This window comes from Canis lupus, chromosome 15, assembly GCF_011100685.1.
Source record: "Canis lupus familiaris isolate Mischka breed German Shepherd chromosome 15, alternate assembly UU_Cfam_GSD_1.0, whole genome shotgun sequence".
In the NCBI taxonomy this organism is placed as follows: Eukaryota; Metazoa; Chordata; class Mammalia; order Carnivora; family Canidae; genus Canis; species Canis lupus.
In genome coordinates this window covers 15236978-15256449 of record NC_049236.1, presented here as the reverse complement: position 1 = coordinate 15256449, position 19472 = coordinate 15236978, and the positions used below count along the sequence as shown (strand labels likewise).

The following is a 19472-nucleotide window of genomic DNA, read 5'->3' as shown; positions in this document are numbered from 1 at the left end:
TTTCCTCAACCTGGTAAAGGGTATTATCTACAAAAAACCCTCCAGCCACATCATACTAACTGATCAAAGACTCAATGTCTTCCTTCTAAGACCCAGAATAAAGATAGAATATATACTTTCACCACTCCTATTCAACATCATTCTGGAAATCTCAGCTGGTGTCTCATGGCAAGAAAAAGTGACATAAATCCTACAGATCGAAAAGGAAGAAATACAACCATCACTTTTCAAAGATGACATGACTACATAAAAAGTCCCAAGGAATTTACCAAAAAACTCCTAGAACTAATAAGTGCATTTATCAAGGAGGAAGTTACAGGTCAACATATAAAAATCAATATTTCCTAATACTAGCAATGTATAAATGGACTAGAATTCATTATAAAAACTTCAAAAAAGTAAAATATATAAATATGAGTCTAACAAAACATGTACAGGATCTATATGCTGGAAACTACAAAAGAGTGATGAAAGAAATCCAGGAAGACCTACACAGAGATACCTACTGTGTTCACAGATTGAAGACTCAACTTAGCAAAGACTTCAATTTTCCTAAAATTGATATATAGGTTCAATATGATGCCAGTCAAATTCAGCAGAATTTTTAAAAATATAGATAACCTAATTCTAAAAAGAACTGGAACAGCTAAAATAATTCTGAAAGATAATAAAGTTAGAAGAATCACACTAACTGATTTTAAGATTTACTATAAATACAGTAATCAAGACAGTGTAGTAATGATAATAGGATAAACACACAAATCAATGAAACCAAACAGAAAATCTAGAAATAGATCTACATAAATATAGCCAATTGATTTTTGGCAAAGATGCAAAAGCAATTCAATGAAATAGGAACAGTCTTTTCAACAAATAGGACTGGACACAGAACATCTATCTGAAAGAAAAAAAAGGAATGTTGGCCTAAACTTTACCTTTTGTACAAAAAATAAAATGGATTACAGACTAGATGTAAAATATAAAAGTATGAAAATTTTAGAATAAAACACTGAAATCGTTGTGACCTGGGATTATAGAAGGAGTTGTTAGACAAGTCACCAAAAGCACAATCCATAAAACAAAGAAACTGATAAGTTGGACTTCATTAATATTAAAAAAATCTTTGCTCTATCAAACATACCGCTAAAAAGATGTATAAACAAGCCATAGGGTAGGAGAAAATATTTGCAAAATACATATCCAATGAAGGACTTACACCCAGAATACATAATGAACTCTCAAAACTCAAAATGAGAGAACTGAATTCAAAAACAAGCAAAAGATTTAGACACCTAAGAAAATGTGCAAACAGCAAGTAAGCAAATAAAAAGATGTTCAACATCATTAGTCCTTAGAGATATGCAAATTAAAATTATGATGAGATACTACTACATACTAATGAGAATGGATAAAATTTAAAAATATTGACAATACCAAGTGCTGATGAGGATACAGAACAACTAAGACTTCTGTTGATGGTGGAAATGCAAAACGGTACAGGCATTTTGGAAAAGCATTTGGCAGTTGCTTACAAAGTTAAATATATACTTACCATATTACCAAGCAATCCTACTCCTGGGATTTCTCCCTAGGGAAATGAAAACCTGATTATCAATGTTTATAACAGTTCTGTTCATAATTGCCAAAAACAACTCAAACTGGAAAAAACCCAAATGTCCTTTAAGAGGCGAATGGATAAACAAATTGTGGTACATCCACACAAAGGATACTAGTCAGCAATAAGAAGAAACAAACAATAGATACATGCAACAATTCAGAGAAAATAACAAAGGCATTATGTTGAGTAAAAGAAGGCAGTCTAGAAAGGTTACACACTGTATGATAGTCTCAAAAAGACAAAACTATGATGATGGAGAATGGTGGTTCCAGGTTACTACCAAGTTGTAACTATACAAGGGATGACATGAGAGAAGTTTGGGGGATGATAGAATCATGTATCTTGATTATGGAACCAGTTACACAAATCTGTATGTGTTAAAATTCATAGAACTGTACACCAAAAGAAAAACAGCCAACTTTTTTAATGTGGTATTTTTCTAAATTTTTTTTTAAGTTGAGGGGAAAAAGAAGAGGAAGAACAAGTCAAAGAGACTGAGAAATAGGTGCCTGCCAATAAGGTAAGAGAAAAACTAAGAGAATGTCATATCCTGGAAACCTTGTGAGGAAAATAAATCAAGGATGAGGGAGTAATCAAATTCTACTACTGATAGCAGTTATCAATACTACTAATAGGCAAATGAGACAAGGACTAAGAAATGACAATTAGCAATGTAGAGGTTATTGGTGACTTTGATGAGGACAGATTGAGAATAGTATAAACACTGGCTGAAATGGTTTAAGAGAAAATAGGAGCAAAGAAATTGGGAGTTAGCAAGTATAGAGAGACCTCTTAAAGTTTTCCTGCAGATAGTAAAATAAAACAATAGCTGACAGAAGAAGTTAACAGAGTTACAAAAAAGATTTTTTTAAGAGGCAAGAAATAAAAGTATGCTTATCCGATAATGGGATACCCAATAAAGAATGAAACCAGTGATCCAATCCAAATTATTTTGCAAACAGCTTGTCTAAGTACTTACACTTAAAAACTATTAACTTTGCTTACACATATACACACACCATATGGTAACCAAAAAGTCTGGAAACACAGGCAAATATACCTGTCATCAAGGACTTTTGATCTTAAATATATATAAAAATATCTATGTTTCCAGACTTCGTGGATATCATATACACACAACTGTAAATATATATACTCATACTGAAGAAGCTCCCTAAGAATAACTATTATATCTTACTCATCTCTGCAGTCCTAGTAGCTAGGGAAGTATATGGAACACAGTCAGTATTCAGTTAAAAATATTTGCTAAATGGATCAAGTTTGTAGTAAGTCAGTCAGACTTAAAAAAAAAAAAAAAAAGATTCAACTCTACTGGCCAGCTCTACTATAAAGCAATTTACTTTATCTGATACGCCATAAATTAATTCCCTGATTTCCCTGTCCACTCCTGACCCACAACATGATCATCCTTGGTCCTATACACCTAATTTCTGGTATCAACTATGAACTAGCTGAATTTTTCGGAGTTTTCACTGCTGTAAAATAGAGTCCTTGGGCATAAGAGAAAAGCTCTAGATAAGATGTCTTTTTGTTTGTTTGTTTTTATTAATAAAGGTTTTATCTTTAATAAAAAAATGAAAATTATCAGCTTCAAAAAGAGTTAAATATTATACCTAAAAACCTAAATTCTGTGAGAAATCCTAATTCAAAACATGGCTAAACGTTCTATGTAGATACCAGTCTACATGAAATGCCATATTCAAGAAATAATTTTCCATATAAACCCTACTCCAATTACTAAAAAGATGAAAAAAAAAAAATATATATATATATATATAGGCAACTTGCTAGCTTTACTAGTAAATGTACAATTACCATCATAGGAAAGGTTCCTGCTTTGCAGAACTCTGCTGTGCATTCAAAATAGTTCTAAGAAAGGCCTCTAATCTGTTCCATTGTTAGTCAAGTGGTTTATATATGCAGAAAAAAAGAAAAGAAAATCAGTTAGATGTATATAATATGGAAAGAAAAAACAGGGACAGAAGAAATCACCTAAACAACTCTTACTTTTCTCCTTTCCAAAAATTCCTTCTTATTAGTACCCTCTTTTCTCATTCCTCCCTCCCGAAAGGGGGGAGAAAAAAAGCAGGACCCTTGCCAAACCCCACAAAAACCCTTAGGCCTCTCTCAGGCATGCAAATGTAATTTTCTACCCAGACAACACACTCTCTTTTTAATGAACTCCAAAAACAATCTATGAATGCCCACAGAAGAGAAAAGAGGAAAATTGCAATGAAAGAAAATACAAACAGAGAGATGTGGGGGAGGGTCAAGATGGATATGGCAAGTCCAGAGTTTAAATAGACATAAAAGATAATGAAGGTGAAGGGACTGTAATCAAACAAAATGGTCTACAGGCTGTCATTTCATACAAATTAGAGTCAGAGAAATATATGAATATTCACTTGAATAAAAATCATTCATTATAGGAATAGTCCTTCAAGTAAAAAGATCTCTGTCAAGGCCCAATGTGGCTGTCACTCTTTGTTCCATTTCGTAATTTAAAAACAAAAACAAAAAAAATTGTATATAGACAAAAAAGAGAAAAAATAATTTTTCATATGCACCCACCTCTAAAACAGTTAAAAGCAGAAGCAAGCTTCCTCATGATATAACCAAATACTATGTCAAAAATTAGATATTCAAAGAATGTTAATAAATGACAAGAGACACTTCAGTCAGTCACATGATTCAGGATCCCTCCAGATGCACATTATGATTCAGCTTTGAACAGTAAACAGAGTAGGCCACAGGGTAGGGTAGGAGGACTTGAAGAAAAACACAATGCAGGAAAGGTCGTCAAAATGAAAACTGTCTTCTTGCCTTGCAATTTGAAGAGAAGTTTTATTGAAAAAAAAAAAAAAACAGCTTTAAACCAATTTAGGCTGAAATAATTACAACATTTTACAACCCAACCTCTTAATGATGAATAGAATTCTTCTCCCTGCTTAAGGATCAAATTGGTTGGGCTCTACACTTGTCTGGCACCATGCTGTGGGCTATTTCCTTTAATATATAACCAATCAAAGATGTATTCAGGCTTTTGAGATCCAAAGCTTTGCTAACTGCATATTCTAGAGCATATGAAGTTTCTTTAAAAGGAGCAGACAAAGCTATATATACAGCGATAGCCTCCCTTGGACAGCTAATGTTCAGTAGCTTCCTTTCTCAAAGGTAGGCACTGAACCCTTTTATGATACACCAAATAGACACTTTTCTTATAATACTTAGAGTACTTCCTATAATATTTATATTAACTTTTTCTCCTATCAATTCATATCAATATACCACAAGATCACAGCTGCTTAGGAGAGTGACAAAAGAAAACAAATTCTTCAAAATATCTAATTGTTAAAAAACAGTAATCTGCAAGTACTAAAGGAAAGATAATACTACTTTATCAGATTTAATGATAAATGCCATCAACTGAATATACAATTTAGCATAGATCTTTATGGGGTGACTATGCCAATATAAGGTATACATAAATCCTATACCACACTGCTAAATTTATGATTTATAGGTGAAAGTAATGTTACATATTGGTACACATTACACAGCATTATTTATATAAGTAGAATCCCGAACATATAAGCCTTTTAAGAGCTTCCTAACAAAATTCATTAAGGTAACCGAGTTAAATCAAAGATTTAATGTGAAAACATACATTAACAGTATTACATCAGTTAAATCTTGCTTTCATTTATTTATATATAGCAGGTGTGCTACCCAGAACACCCACATGGGAGTACAGAACACAAATATCTGTTCGTACTGGAAAATGACATGTATCTTTGTAATAAAACTATTTCAAGTTTATTACTTTTTTTTAAAAGATTTTATTTATTCATGAAAGACACAGAGAGAGAGAGGCAGAGACACAGGCAGAGGGAAAGCAGATTCCATGTAGGGAGCCTGATGTGGGACTCAATCCCGGGACTCAGGATCACGCCCTGGGTCAAAGGCAGGTGCTAAACCACTGAGCCACCCAGGGATCCCCAAGTTTATTACATTTTTTACAAAACAATATTTTGTTCATTTTCTCTTTAAAATCATGTGAAAACACAAATTAATGATACAATAACATTTAGACTACCATAGAAAAGATGCTGTAAAGAAACTCATTAAAAATATTTGGCTTTTTTTTTTAAGATTAATTTATTTATTCCAGAGAGAGCATGAACCAACATGAGTAAGCAGGGAGGGAAGGAGTGCAGAGGGAGAGAGAGAGAGAATCCAAAGCAGACTCAACGCTGAGGGCAGATCCCAATGTGGGGCTCAATCCCATAACCTGAGCTGAAGCCAGGAGTCACTTAACTGACTGCACCACCCAGGTGCGCCTGATTAAAAAATGTTTAACATCATTGATCATTAAGAAAATGTAAATCAAAACCACAGCAAGCAGGACGCCTGGGTGGCTCAGCGGTTGAGCATCTGCCTTTGGCTCAGGGTGTGATCCCGGAGGCCCAGGATCGAGTCCCACACTGGGCTTCCTGCATGGAGCCTGCTTCTCCCTCTGCCTATGTCTCTGCCTCTGTGTGTATGTATGTGTGTCTCATGAATAAATAAATAAAATCTTAAAAAAAAAAACCCACAATGAGCTACCACTTCACACCCCTATAGTGGCCATAATCAAAACAACAGAAAATAACAAGTGTTGACAAGGATGTAGAGAAAGAGGAACCCTTTTACATTGCTGGTTGAAAGGTAAAATGGTGCAGGCACTGTAGGAAACAATTTGGCAGTTCCTTAAAAAGTTGAACACAGAATTACCATATGACCCAGTAACTCCTCTCCTAGGTATACACCCAAGAGAAATAAAAACATATGACCACCCAACATATGGCCAACTTGTACACAAATGTACTAAGCATTATTTATATAAGTAAAATAATAATATCCAATAGGTAGAAACAACCCAATATCCATCAACAGATGAATGGATAAACAAATTGTGGTAGGTCCATATAATGGAGTATTATTCAACCATAAAATAAAAAGGTATGATGCTACAACTTGAGTAAACTCGAAAACATTAAGAGAGAGAAGTCAGACACAAAAGGTCGTATGTGGGATGATTCGTTTACATGAAATACCCAGAATAGGGACACCTAGTGGGGGCTGAGCAGTTGAGTGTCTGCCTTCAGCTCAGGATGTGATCCTAGAGTCCCGGGATCAAGTCCCACATCGGGCTCCCTGCGAGGAGCCTGGTCCTCCCTCTGCCTATGTCTCTGCCTCTCTCTGTGTCTCTCCTGAGTAAATGGATAAAATCTTTAAAAGAAAAAGAAAAAAAATACCCAGAATAAGCAAATTCACAGAGACAGAAAGCAGATTAGAGGTTTCCAGAAGTTAGGAATGACAATTTAATAAATAGAAGGTGTTCTCCTGGGGTTATGAAAAAGAAATCTCTCTCTCAAAATGTAAGAAAGGTAGTGGTGAACAATTCTGTCAATGCATCAAATGCCAGTAACGTGGTATACTTTAAAATGACTGTGTTGTGTGAATTTCATCTCAATAAAAATAAGTAAAAGCTTTTATATTTTTAAAAGTTAGGACAAAATAGTATATAAAGTAATATGTTATATGCTCTGGGAAGAAAAAGAGAGAAAGTGGAAAGTAAAATAAGATTATGGTAAAGGTAATAGTGAGATTCAAAGCATATCACTTAAAACAGGGTGCATGGCTGGCTCAGTTGGTAGAACATGTGACTCTTGATCTCAGGGTTGTAGGTTTGAGCCCCACACTGGGTGCAGAGATTATTTAAAAATAAAGTCTTTTTAAAAACTTTAAAATAAAATAAAACTGACAGGGCACCTGGATGGGTCAGTGGTTGAGCCTTTGGCTCAGGTTGTGATCCCAGGGTCCTGGGTCCGAGTTCCGCATCAAGCTCCCAACAGGAGCCTGCTTCTCCCTCTGCCTGTGTCTCTGCCTCTCTCTCTATCTCTCATGAATAAACAAATAAAATCTTTAAGTAAATAAATAAAGTCCTGGCCCTTTGAAAAAAGTCAATAAAATATGACAATAGAAAACTCCTTTATAACAGCAACAAAAAGGACAAATACGCAGAATAAATTTAAGAAATGTGAGAGTCTGTTTAAGGAAACATATAAAACATTCCGGAAAGATCAAAAGTGCTTGTTCAAAGATGTACCTCACTCAGGATGTTTCAACCTCTTCAAGATTTCAGTATGTCCTAAGTTAACATGATGAATACCAACAAACTTTTTTTTCTGGAGCTAAACAAGTTGTATTAATATTCATATGGAAGGGCATCTGGGTGGCTCAGTCGGTTAAGTGTCTGCCTATGGCTCAGGTCATGATCCCAGGGTGCTAAGATCGAGCCCCACATCAGCTCCTTGCTAAACAAGGAGCTCCCCCTGCTTGTGTTCTGTCAAATAAAATCTTTTTTTAAAAAAATAAAGCTCATATGGAAAAATAGATATAAATCAAAAGCTAAGAAAACACTAAAAAGGGAAAGCTCTAAGTAGGTATTACTAAAAGATATAAAACATACAAAGCCTTTAAAAGTAAAACAACATAATAGTCCTGGCACAAAAGTACACAGAAAGACCAACGGAATAAAACAGCAAGTCCAGAAACTGACTCAGTTTGGAAGTATATGATAAAAGTGGCATTTCAAATCACAAAGGCAAAGATAGACTTTTAAATAAATGATGTTGTTAGGGACGCCTGGATGGCTCAGTGGTTGAGTGTCTGCCTTCAGCTCAGGGCATGATCCTGGAGTCCCTGGACAGGATTGGGATTGAGACCAGCATTGGGCTCCCCGCAGAGAGACTGCTTCTCCCTCTGCCTGTCTCTGCCTCTCTCTCTCTGTGCCTCTCATGAATAAATAAAATCCTTAAAAAAAATAATGTTGGAACTGGAAAAATAAATAAAATTAGATCTACTTTTCATATCACATACAATAATAAACTTCAAATGGCTCAGAGATCTAAATGTAGAAGTATGAAACTATAAAAATACTAGAAGAAAGCATGAGTCAGTTTCTCTATAACCTGGATATAGGGAGAAGCTTTTAACTATACTCAAAATACAGATGCATAAAAGAAAAGACTGTTACACTTGATTACATAAAAATGAAAAAACTGTGTGGTCCCAAACATCATAAAGTCAAAAGACAAATGACAACTTGCTAAAGAACTTCTAAAAATCAAGAGAGAAGATAATAAAATCTGGGGGTCCTTTTAAAAACTGAGAGAAAGGGCAGCCCTTGGTGGCTCAGCGGTTTAGCACCGCCTACAGCTCAGGGCGTGATCCTGGAGACCCGGAATCGAGTCCCACGTCAGGCTCCCTGCGTGGAGCCTGCTTCTCCCTCTGCCTCTCTCTCTCTCTCCTGTGTATTCTCATGAATAAATAAATAAAAATCTTAAAAAAAAAACTGAGAGAAAAACAAAAACCCTCCTAAAATTTAAAGCAAAAAGCCCTCACCAGTCCTTTGAAATATTGAGGAAAAAAATGGGGAAAAGACATGAACAGAAAATTTACAAAGGCAGATATAAAAATGCATTCAATTTTTAAACAATCTTTAAACATATGAAAAAGATGTTCAACTTTACTCATAATTTTAAAAATGCAAATTAGGGATGTCTGGGTGGATCAGCAGTTGGGCATCTGCCTTCAGCTCAGGGTGTGATCCTGGGATGACTGGATCAAGTCCCGCATTGGGTTCTCTGCCTGGACCCTTCTTCTTTCTCCTCCTTCTTCCTATGTCTCTGCCTCTTTCTGTGTGTCTCTCATGAATAAATAAATAAAATCTAAAAATAAATAAATAATAAAAAATAAAAATGCAATTAAAAATATACTACCATTTCTCACCCTTTAGATGGGCAAAAATTTTAAAGTATGACAACTCATTCTCTTGGTGAGTCCATGTGGAAATAGGCACTCATAAGCTGCCATTGAGAATGGAAACTGGTATAACCCTTTTGAAGGGGAATTTGGCAGTAACTACAAAGCTACATATGCAGTTTTATCCTTTGACCTAGCAATCCCACTAATAAGAATTTATTCTGCAATAATACCTACATAATCATGTGCAAGGTTATTTATTGCAGCAAAATAATACCCAAACGTAGGAAACTGACTGAATAAACCATAGTACTATAATGCATACATACATTAAGGTACTGTAGAGTTGTTTAAAAAAATTTCTATTAACTGATATGGAGTGATTTCCAACATATATTGTTAAGTGGGAAAATCAAATTTCCAAACAGTATATAAACTATGCTATTTTTTACTTGTTACAATATGAATGGACCCAGAGGGTATCACACTAAGTGAAATAAATCAGGCAAAGAAAGACAAATACCATATGATTTCACTTATATATGGAATCTAAAAAACAAAACAAACTAACAAACGGAAATGGATGCATAAACACAGAGAACAATGGTGCTGCCAGACAGGAGGTGTGTATAGGGAAGGTGGGCAAAATAGTCAGGGGGATTAAGAGGTACAAACTTCCAGTTATAAAATAAATAAGTCACAGAGATGAAAAGCATAAGGAATATAGTCAATATTATTGTAATTACATTGCACAGTGACAGATGGTGACTACACTTATGGTGAGCACTAAATAATGTACAGAACTGTCCAAACAGTATGCTATACACCTGAAACTAACATTGTATGTCCACTATATTTCAATAATAAAAAAATTTTTAATAAAAATAAAGCATGCTACTTTTGTGTGATAAAGAATTAGGAAATAAAAATACATAACTGTATCTACTTATTTTTACAAAAAGAGGAAGAATAAACCAGAAACCAATGAAATTAACTGCAATGATAGAGAGATATGGTGGAGAGTAACACCCCTTCAGCATATTTGCACAGTTTTGACTACATAAACGTGTTTATAATGTTCTACATACTCAAAAACTAAAATTAAATCAACAAAGATGGGGGGTAGGAACTGAATGCAAACAGTAACAAATGACCCCAACAGCATTTCAAAGGAGTAATATAACCAAATCCCAGAAAGTTCGCTCAGGCCACTTCCTAGTCAATCCCTAACTGTTTCAATGACAGCTACTATTCTAATTTTGGGGGGAGGGGGCACAGGTTAGCCTTGCCCATTCTAGAACTTCATATGAATGGAACCATATTGTATATATTCTTCTAAATAAAGCTTCTTTCACTAAGCATAATGTTTATGAGATTCATCCATCTTGCGATATAGACCAGACAAGACACTGTTAAATATCACATAATTAGGGTGAGTAGTATTATTGAAAATTCAGGTTCACCAATTTTATTTGGGCCCACTACATTATCAGGCATTCATATCATATTTTCTTCACTGGCTTGCTCTCCCATTCTCAACATCAAACCTCTTCCTCTTTCTTTGAAACTCCACTTGTTATATACACTTGGATGTCTCATGGACATTTCAAATCCAACACGTTAAAGACTGAACTCAACAGCTTTCCCCACCTAACACTGCACTCAACCATCCTAACACATTCCTTCCCCCTTTTCAGCAAGATGATACCACCATAAGGCCAGAAAACTGGCAGTCATTCTTGTCTCCAACTGTTGCCTTACCAGCAATCCTCCCAATGTCTAATCACAAACTCATGTTGACCTACTTTCTATATATGTCTAGAATCCAATCACTTTTTTTCATGGATTCCACTAACCCAGATCGACACTATTTTTTAACAGCTAGAGTTTTTCAAAACCCCTTCTCTCTGCCTGCACTTAAGGTAACCTAATGCTAAACTGCAGAGTTAGTTTTCTAATTGGCTTACGATTTAGAAGACCTTCTTTGATCTGACCCTAGCCAAACTTTTCTAGTTTTAAATTTCTTTCCGTCTTGAATGTGTCACTCTCACCTCTAGGATTTTTTGCATTCTCTCTACTTGAGATACTTTCCTTTTTTTTTTTTTTTTTTTTTAAGGATTTTATTTATTTATTTGTGAGAGACACAGAAAAAAGCAGAGACCTAGGCACAGGGAGAAGCGGGCTCCTCGTAGGGAGCCTGATGCGGGACTTGATCACCAGACCAGGATCACGCCCTGAGCCAAAGGCAAACGCTCAACCGCTGAGCCACCCAGGTGTCCCAGAGATAGTTTTTAGTCCTTATAGCTTTTATTTGGTTAATTCTTACTCAAACTTCAGATCTCAATTAAACATCACTTGCTCTAGCTCTAATATTCCAGAATAGTTAATCTGCTATTGTTTCTCACCTATATTTGTCCCCGTCCTCAAGGAATTTACAATCTAATGTAAACAATTTAGAGTGGTACTTACAATACATAAGAAACAGTACCAAAAAAAGAGTCTTTTTTTTTCCTACCTGGAAGACTTATAGAAAAGGTGACATCTGAATACAGATCTTTTTAAGCTTTTATTTATTTAAGAGAGAGAGAGAGCATGAGAGCGTGTAGGGGAGAGGAGCAGAGGGAGAGGGAGAAGCAGACTCCCCACTGAGCAGGGAGCCTTATTGTGGGGCTAGATCCAAAATTCCAGGATCATGACGTAAGCTGACAGCAGAAGCTCAACCAACTGAGCTACCCAGGCACCCCTGAATACAGTTTTAAAGGATAAAGAGAGATTTGGCAGAATAATGAAGATGCTACTTCCCCACTCCTCAAAACACACACACACAGAAGAGGGGAATATGGAAAGTGTATGAACATGTACATATGAAAGGCATGAATAAGGCTTTAAGGAGGAGGGAAGAGAGAGGAGAAAGGGAGGGAGTTCAGGGACAAGTAATTATAATTATAATGGCATAAATTTCAAGAGCGTGAGACAAACTCCTCAGTATTTCCCAAAGATGGTTTGCAGGCCATCTGCTTTGGAATGAACACACATTTGTTAAAATATACTGATTTCTAGGTCTTCTATTAGATCTGATCAATCAGAATCTCTGGAGTAGGGGGTCCAGTAATATGTAATCATAACAACAGTCAAAGAGATCTTAAGTACATCAGAATTTCAGAACTGTAGCTGATAGTTATTTTTTAAACAAACTGGCCTTTATCCTAAAAAAGGTCACTAAAGTAGTTTCATTTTTTATGTAAATATAAAGAAATCAAAAAGGTTTAGTGATTAGAATGTAGCAAAATATTTTGATACTCTCAAGAACAGATACCACATGGGCTGCCTTAGTGGCTCAATCGGTTAAGCATCCAGCTTTGGCTCAGGTCATGATCCCAGAGTCTTGGGATCAAGCCCCACATCAGGCTCCCTGCTCCTCCCTCTTCCTCTGCCAACCCCCCCACACTCGTGTTCTCTCTCAGCTGCCCAGCTTGCTCTGCTTTCTCTCTCTCAAATAAATAAATAATCTTAAAAAAAAAAAAAAAAAAAAAGGATACCACACTCTTGGGGCACCTGGATGGCTCAGTCAGTTAAGCACCTGAATCTTGATTTCAGCTCAGGTCATGATCTCAGGGTCATGGGATGAAGCCTGATGCCATGGGCACCATGCTGGGCATGGAACCTGCTTAGGATTCTCTCTCTTTCTGCTCCTCTCCTACCACCAGGGCACACATGTGCACTCATGTGCTCTTTCTCTCTCTCAAAAAAAAAAAAAAAAAAAAAAAGGATTAGATACTACACTCTGGATCTCTCCATTCTCAGTTACCAGGGAGAATTAATTGTCTTAAACAAACCAAGACTCTGGGAGTAACACCAGAGGACACATTCTACATTTTGGTAGTAGAAAAAGAATTGCTTTATTCTTAGGGGATTCTCACAAAGAGATTTTGATTTTGTGGGCTCTATAATGAGATGATACCTGAACTTAGCTGAGTACAACTTCTCTGTGACAACAAGGCCTTATAAAAGAATAGACTGTGTTGTATGCCTGAACAGACTGGAACTAAAAGTATACAAAAAGGAATACCCTGGGTCAACTGGACCACCAAGAGAGTGAACTTGTCTACGGAATCATCTTCATTTGGAAGGAATTTACCAGCCTTCACCAAAAGCTGTGCCAGTGAAATTTTATTGTATGAGGATAAGCAGCAAGAGTATGGAGGTTATGGAGGTATCTGACATCTATACCATCTGGCAATAACAGTAATAGCCAACTGAGAGTCACCATGATTCTTCCCTGTTCATAAGTAGAAACCAGATACACTTTCTGTTTACAATTAAAAAAAAAAAAAAAACAACCCTTTGATGCTTTCAGACAATACAGCGGAAAGAGAAATGTCTTAGAAAAGAGTGATATTGATCTTTCTATTAAACACATTATAGGGACTTGGGTTGGTCATAATTTTAGAGAAATAAGAGATGGACTGGATTTTCACCTTGAGTTTTGTAAAGCAGATCATACCAGCTGCATAATGTAAAATATTTAGCACAAAGTCTGGATCACCTCAATGAACCAATAATGGTAGTCATTATGGTTTTTATTATTATTATTTTTTTTTTTTATTTTAGAGGGAAAGAGTGGTTATAAGGTTTACAGTTTGGGTATTGGAAAGAATGATCACAAACAAGGAAATTAGGAAAAAGTTTGTGGAAAATATCTACTTTACACATGCTAAGTTTGAAGTAAAAGAAAGACATTTTTTTCCTTTTTTCTTTAAAGATTTTATTTATTTATTCATGAAAGACACAGAGAGAGAGAGAAGCAGAGACACAGGCAGAGGGAGAAACAGGCTCCATGCAGGGAGCCCGATGTGGGACTCGATCCCAGGACTCCAGGATCACGCCCTGGGCCAAAGGCAGCCGCTAAACCGCTGAGCCACCCAGGGATCCCCAAGAAAGACATTTAAACAGAAATGTTCATTTGCTTAAAATGCACTTCCTACCACTTCCGCTGGTTGAAATCTTACCTTCCTCTACCCTATTTCACCTTCCAGCTTCCTTTCTGTCCCCATACTCTTTGCAATTAATTATTCTTACCTTCTTTGATCCCTTAGCAATTTACATTTCTATTTCTTTTATTACACTGTTTTATTTTTTTTTTAAGATTTTATTTATTTATTCATGATAGTCACAGAGGAGAGAGAGAGAGAGGCAGAGACACAGGCAGAGGGAGAAGCAGGCTCCATGCACCGGGAGCCTGACGTGGGATTCGATCCCGGGTCTCCAGGATCGCGCCCTGGGCCAAAGGCAGGCGCCAAACCGCTGCGCCACCCAGGGATCCCTATTACATTGTTTTATATCATAATTATTTTTCCCATATATGTCTTGCCAACTACATTGTGAGTTTCTGAGGAGAACTGAGAACAGTACTTAGCTCATGGTAGAGCTCAAATGGATATCTACAGAATAAATAAATGGATATATATTTTATTTGTTATATGTGCCTATAATATATCCCTAGAATATATTAGTGAACAAGAAAGGCATAGTTCCTATCTTCATGAAGCCTATAGTGTAGAGGAAAAGATGATATTAAACAAGTATATAAGTATACAAAATTATGAGAAATGCTCTGAAGGAAAGTATAGGATGTGTAATAGGGAGACCTAATCTGGAGAATGGGTAGAGGGGTTCCAAGTTAGATTCTGAAGAATTATATTTGAGCCAAGACTGAAAAAATAGGTAGGAATTGGGTAAACAAAGAAGAGCAGGAACATATAGTTGTTTGTTTAGTAGCTTTATTGAGGAAAAAACTGGCATGCAATAAATTGTACCCAGTTAAAGTGTACAACTGGTTATGGTTAAGCATATATTAAGTTTGACATAAGTTTTGACATACATACACGAAACCATCATCACAATCAAGATAATGAACACACACATCTCCACCTTGGTACATAATCTACCATGTCAGGCCCTAACTATACACTGGGGCATGATCCCTGTTTTTCTGGTACTTAAAGTTCAATAGTGTCTAGTTCAAGAAAGCAAAAGAAAGCCAGTGTGATACTCTCTGGGGAGGTAGGCAGAGGCCGTATCTTGCAGGGCCTTGCAGACCATATTTTAATTTTTATACAAAGAACAATGGGAAGCAAGAAGGCAGTGACTCAAGCCATTTTGACTTGAACAGGAAGTCATTAGAAAGTTGTAAGTAGGGTAGTGACATGATCACATCAGTCTTTTCAGAAAGATCAGACTGATAGAAAGGTAAAGAACAGATAACAGAAAATCAAGCTTCTGAGAAAACCAGTTAGGCAAGTGCAATAATCCTAGCAAGAGATGATGGTAATTTGGCCAAAGGTAGTGGTAATAGAGAAGATAACATTTAGAATGATTCAAGAAATATTTAGCAAGGAGAACCATCAGGACTTACAAGTAGATTAGATATGATAGGTAAGGAAAAATGGAGGAGTCAGGGATGATTTCTACCCGAACAATTAGTTGGATGTGATGTCATTACCAAGATAGGAGCTCTGGAGGAGGAGGATTTTTGCAGAAAAGTTCAGTCATAGATTCTGAGTTCAGACTTGGACATAGTGAGTTTGATGATCTAAAGAGATATGTAAATGGACATACCCAGGAGATGCTTATTCCAAGGCAGGGAAGAGTAGGAAGAGACTGCAAAGATGACCGAGAAAGGGCAATTAGCAAAGAAAAATAAAAAGCATCCAAATTGGAAGAGAAGAAATAAAACTGCTAACACTATTCATAGATGGCAAGATCTTATACATAGAAAATCCTACAGGATCTACACAGAAACTATTAGAGATAATAACTAAGGTCAGCAAGGTTACAAGATCAACCTACCAAAATTAATTGTACTTACGTGCTCTTGCAATGAACAATCCAAAAATAATTTTTAAAAAAATCAAGATATAGAACCTTATCATTACCCTAGAAAATTTTCTCATGCCCTTAACCAGCCAATCTCTTCCATAGGCAAACACTGTCCTGATTTTATTAAACTATTGATTAGTCTTGCCTTTTGAAAAAACTTGCTATAATAAAATCAAACAACATATATCCTTTTAAGTGAGGCTTTTATCACTCAGCTTAATATTTTTGAGCTGTATTCATGTTCTTGTATGTATCAGTAGTTTACTCCTTTGTACTGCTGAGTAGTAGTCCATGTATAATAGTTTTTTTTAGCCATTCTTCTGTTCATGTACAATCAGGCTATTTCCAGGTTTGGGGTTATTATGACTAAAGTTACTATTAACATTCTTGTACAAGGTTTTTTCTTGATATTTTTGAAATGTGCTTTAATTTACCTTAAGTAAATATTTGAGTGGAATTTCTGGATTATAGTATAGATGAATGTATAGACCTTTTTCCAAAATAGTTATAACAACAATGTGTAAGAAGACTTCTGATTGCTCCACATCCTTGCTTTTTATTTTTCACCATGCTGGCAGGAATTTGGTAATATCTCACTGAGGTTTTAGTTTACATTTCACTGATGATTAATGATGTTGAGGTTTTTTTTAATATGTTTATTAGCCATTTGGGTTTTTTAAAAGATTTTATTTCACTTGAAAGAGTGAGTGAGCAGGGGAGAAACAGAGAGGGAGAGAATCTCAAGCAGACTTCCAATGAGCATGGAGCTCACAAGGCTGAGATCATGATCTGGGTGGAAATCACGAGTTGGACACCTAACTGACTGAGCCACCCAGGGGCCCCTGTTTGTTAGCCATTTGTATATAAACTTTTGTGATGTTTTTATTTACATCTTTGCCCATATTATATTGGGCTGTTTGTCTTGCTATTATTGAGCTGCAAAAGTTCTTTATATATCTTAAATGTACAATATTTATATTGTATATTGAACTTATATATAAGTTCTTTATATATCTTATATGTATAATCTTTTGTTGTACATGTTTGGCAAATATTATCTCCCAAGTGACAAGTATTTATCGACTAAACTGCTTACAGTTTTTAAGTAATGTGACAGAACTTCTCCCTTTGAAATCATATACACTTGGGTTTAAATCCTGGCTCTACCTATACCTAGCTGTGGGAATTTGAATGAGGTATTTAACTTGGGGGAGCATTTTTTTCCCATCTGTAGAATAGAGATAATACCTTTATAGGATTGTTGTGGTGATTTAGACAATGTATTTCAATGTATCTGACAAATGAAAGGTTTTCTATAAATGTCTGTTCTTTTTGGATTTTAGTTCTATGATAGCATAGCAGTTGCTGCTTTAGAAAGCTGAACTGCAATTTTTACACTGTAAAGCTCTATAAAAATTTGAATTTTCACAATGGTAAAAATCATTGCAATAGTGGAGGCCATAAACAAACAAGGGCTCCTGGGAAAAGAGTAATGTATCTTTCTTTTATTCTAGTTCAGGAACATAGTCAAAATAAATCTGAATCTAAAAGTAGTTGAATCAAATGAAATTCATCTGGTGTAAAACTGAAAAGAAAAAGGTGAAAAATTCAAATCTTGTTGTGCTAATAACAGTCATCTGCCATAGCACATGGAATATTTAAATGACATGGCATTGCAAACTATAACTAACTGTACTGACTCCTATCTATACTAGCTAGTTGTATTTCACCTCATAAAATTCACATAAAAGCAGGTTTAATCCAGGAGCTCCTGGTGTTAAGTGTTGGACTCTTGGTTCTGGCTCAGGTCACATGGGATCAAGCCACGCACAGGGTTCGTGCTCTGTAGTCTGCTGGAAATTATCTCCCTCTCCTTCTCCTACTGATCCTCCCCACCCTCCCCGACCATGCACACACTCTTTCCTCTTCTCTCAAATAAAATCTTTTAAAAAAGTAAGTTTAACTCAAAGTCATTTTTAAGGAATAACTTAAACATTTTAATAATACTTTAAGAGTTATACTAATAACTCACTATAAGCTAGTGCAAGTTATAGTAATTACTAAAACTAGGAGTTATTATACAGTGCAGGACTTGCTTTATTGTTTGCTATTCCTACACTTATTTGTTACAAAAAATTTCAGGTTGTAGATCCAACTTCTGTCCCCTTAATTTAGTAGTCAAGTTAGTTGACTCCTGAAATCTCTTCTCTCTCATTTGTAAAATGAGGATAATAATATTATGTAGCTTTTATAATTACTATGAGGCTTAAATGGTAAAAGCTTATAAAGCCCTTAGCACAGAACACTTTTATGTGTAGTAAGTCATGAATAAATATTAGTCATTACTATTGTCATTAAAGTATGTTAATCAAGCTTTTCCTAAGTTTCTGTGACTAGCCTGGGCTTCACATTTGCCAACTTGGAGAGGTACTGAGAAATGATTATGATTCATTTCTCAAACTGACTGGAAACACTGACATTTTATATTTTGCATTCTTCAGATCTCAGCTTAGATGTCTCTTTCTTAGAGAGATCTAATTCCAAAGCAGGTCCCTTATTTAAATTTTCATTTCTAATATGGTAAATATTGATAGATATGACCCACATGAGCAAATGTTCTTTGGGAGTCCTTGATAATTTTTAAAAATGTAAAGGGGTCCTGAGACCAAAATGTTTGAGATTGATATAATGAATTGTTTAAAAGATGTGTATTCTCATGATTCAAAATATAATATGGCCTATCAAACTTGTAATTTATTTTTCCTTTTTTTAGATAGACATAATTAGAGTAGTAATTAAGAATTGTACACATTCACTTTTCCCTATTGTAGTTATACTTATAGTAAGGTTATAAAAGCTAATTACAATTTCAGGGTTTGGGTTTTTTATGTTTTGGTGTGTGTGTTTTTTTTTTTTTTTTTACTATGAACTAGAATTGCACAACTCAATACTGTATGCACTAGTCATCTTGTGCCTACAGGGCCCCATAAGTGGCAATCTAATTTTTATGGCAATATGATTATTAATAAACATAGCTTTCTTGCAGGACATAAATCTTTGGAAACAGTAAATCCATAGTAGCCCATGAAAGAGAAAATATTCAAAAGTACTGCGCTGAAATTCTGTCTTTAATTCATCTCCCATT

The 19472-nt window shown here is 35.5% G+C and overlaps 1 protein-coding gene and 1 long non-coding RNA gene across 2 annotated transcripts in view; one reads left to right on the top strand and one right to left on the bottom strand.

Moving 5' to 3' along the window:
- ZSWIM5 (zinc finger SWIM-type containing 5) overlaps nt 1-19472 on the bottom strand; it is a 202866-nt gene that overhangs the window by 148844 nt on the left and 34550 nt on the right. The window lies entirely within an intron of this gene.
- On the top strand, nt 10818-13838 carry LOC111098983. The gene is made up of 2 exons (XR_005370288.1): nt 10818-10880; nt 13358-13838. It is a non-coding gene; the product is annotated as an uncharacterized LOC111098983 (long non-coding RNA).